The sequence below is a fragment of the Plasmopara halstedii genome, assembly GCF_900000015.1.
Source record: "Plasmopara halstedii genome assembly, contig: Scaffold_816, whole genome shotgun sequence".
NCBI classification, from domain to species: Eukaryota; Oomycota; class Peronosporomycetes; order Peronosporales; family Peronosporaceae; genus Plasmopara; species Plasmopara halstedii.
This window is the reverse complement of record NW_020187732.1, coordinates 346684-349259: the sequence shown is the minus strand read 5'-3', so window position 1 is coordinate 349259 and position 2576 is coordinate 346684.

Sequence of the window (2576 nt, the reverse complement as noted above, 5' to 3'; positions counted from 1 at the left end):
ACACCGAATGCAAAGGAAGACAGTATAGCCCCTGTGAGGGACACCCTGATTAACTTGCGCCAGCGTTTGGGACATCTGACCTATGACACGATCGAAAGGATCGCCAAGAATCCAATTTCAGGAATAGAAATAACAAATGATACACGGAAATCTGTGTAGCTCGTCACGAAGGCAAGCAGACAAAAAACAAGCAGCCCAGGAATGATACAGGATCCAATGCACCTATCGATCGCATCGGAGTTGTAATAGTGTGTGATATCAAGTGCCCTATCACACCAAGGGACAGATTGGGCAATAGATACTTGATCAACTTCGTCTACCATGAGACGAATTACTGTCGAGTATTTTGGCTAAAACTAAGTATCAAGCAGCGAAGCAGTTTGAGCATTTCTTGGTGTATTTCGAGGAGCAATTAAATTACAAAGTTATCGTGTTGCGTACTGATGGGGATGGGGAGTATGCCAGAGAAGAATGGTTCTGCAACAAGTCTGGAGCAGAGAGGCAAATATCGGAACCTTACAATCAAGCGTCGAACGGCAAGGCCAACTAATGCACAGAACAATAATGGGTATGGCGAGAAGCATGCTGTTTGCCAGCAACTTACCACTACAATTCTGGGGCGAGGTCATGAAAAACGCGAGCTACATCCTTAACAGAAGCCCGACCAGATCGAATACTCGAAGGACGTCACCAACTGAGGCTTTGAATGTAAGCACAGCAAGCGTGAGAGACAAAGCTGTATTCGGATCGCTATGCAGAGTGCTTAGAGACCCAGGGAAAGCAAGATCAGCTCTAAAGAAGCGTTCAGAGTCAGGTACCATCCTGGAATTTCAAAGAAATCAAAGAAAACATAGTTTACCTATATGACACAAAGAAGGTGATTATCACCCCTCACTTGAAGTCCACAGAGACGTTCACGGAAGCCCAAAATGCAGAGTTGCTAGCGAGAGCACAGAATGTGCTTTAAAATCAGGACGATGGAGGGGCAATGAATGACCAGCACCCTTATCAGGAGACAAGGAAATTGAAGTGACAAAGAGGTCCACGTCGAACAAGGCTTCGAACAAGAAGAACAATAGGAAACCTGCTGAGAAGATGATTACAAGACAAAATTCAGAGCAAACGAGCAATGAGAAGACTGTCAATCTAGTGATTAACGATCCTAGAGCCTTCAATCAAGCAATGAAGACTAAGGATAAAGACCTATGGACTGTTGCGATTAAGTTCGAGCTTGACTCATTAGGGCAGAACGCCACGTAAAACAAGTGATGAAGACAGAAGACATGAAAAAATACTGAATCTCAAATGGGTATTAAGACTAAGACCAACGATCAAGGTGGAATATAAAGACACAAAGCAAGAATGGTTGCATGCGGAAATGAACAAGTCTTCGGTGAGAATTTCATGCTTGCATATGCGCCTGTCATGGAAATGATCACTGCCAAAGTGATTTTGGCAATGGTGCAACACTGCAAGGTACCAGCGAAACATGGAGATGTGCCCAATGCTTACGTTAAAGCATCCGCTGAAGAGGAATTCCCCATTTATATATAGATCCCACAAGGGATAAAGAAACGGGATCAAGTATTGAAGGAGTTGGGTGTGAATTTTGTAAATGAAATCGTATTGTTACTACTTCAAAGCCTTTACGGCTTGAAACAAGCCGGTAGATTATGGAATCGGTTACTTGGTACAAAATTGAACGATTTGTGATTAAAGCAATCGATTGTTGAACCATGTTTATTCAATAAGAAGGACGATCGTGGAATATTTCTCGTTGGAATATACGTGGATGATTATAGGTCACTGGGATCAGTTACGACTTAGTGAACGAGCTGTTTGAATCACTGAAAAGCCTACAAATCAAGGACTTGGGAGAAGTTAACAAGTTTTTGGGAATGAAAATCATCAAACACGAAGAAGATTACTTTCTTGATCAAGAAAACCTTATTGATGACCTTTTAAACCAATATGGAATGAATGACGCAAAAATGACAAGAATTCCGAGTGATTCTGGACATTTATATGACGAATCCAGCCCTAAATTGCACGATTCAAAGAAATTCAGGTCACTAGTGGGGGGTTCGTTGTGGATTTAACGTTGCACGCGTCCAGACTTGTCATTTGCCGTTTATAAGATGACGAGAAGAATCCATGATCCAAGGGAACAAGACTTATAACTTGGTAAAAGAATTCTACAATATTCAAAGGAATTGAAGTTTGAAGTTTGAAGATGAGAAATCAAGAGCGAACTGTAGACCTACCTGATGGTTTTATCACCGGCTAAAGCGATGCAGACCTCGCTGCGGACGCTTAGGACCACAAATCCATAATTGGAGGAGTGATAATTTGTAGGAGGGTGTGATGTCGGATGGATATCTCGAAAACAGGCATCACTGTCGCAATCAACGGCAGAGTCTGAATATATAGCGGCATCGGTCGTAGCAACCGAATTACATGGACTTTATAATATGTTGGATGAAGTTGGCTTCTAAGGAATCAGTAAGTTGTTACCCTTTGTCGATAACCAAGCAGCTATAGTGCAATTGAAAGGAGAAAGTTCGACATCCAAACTT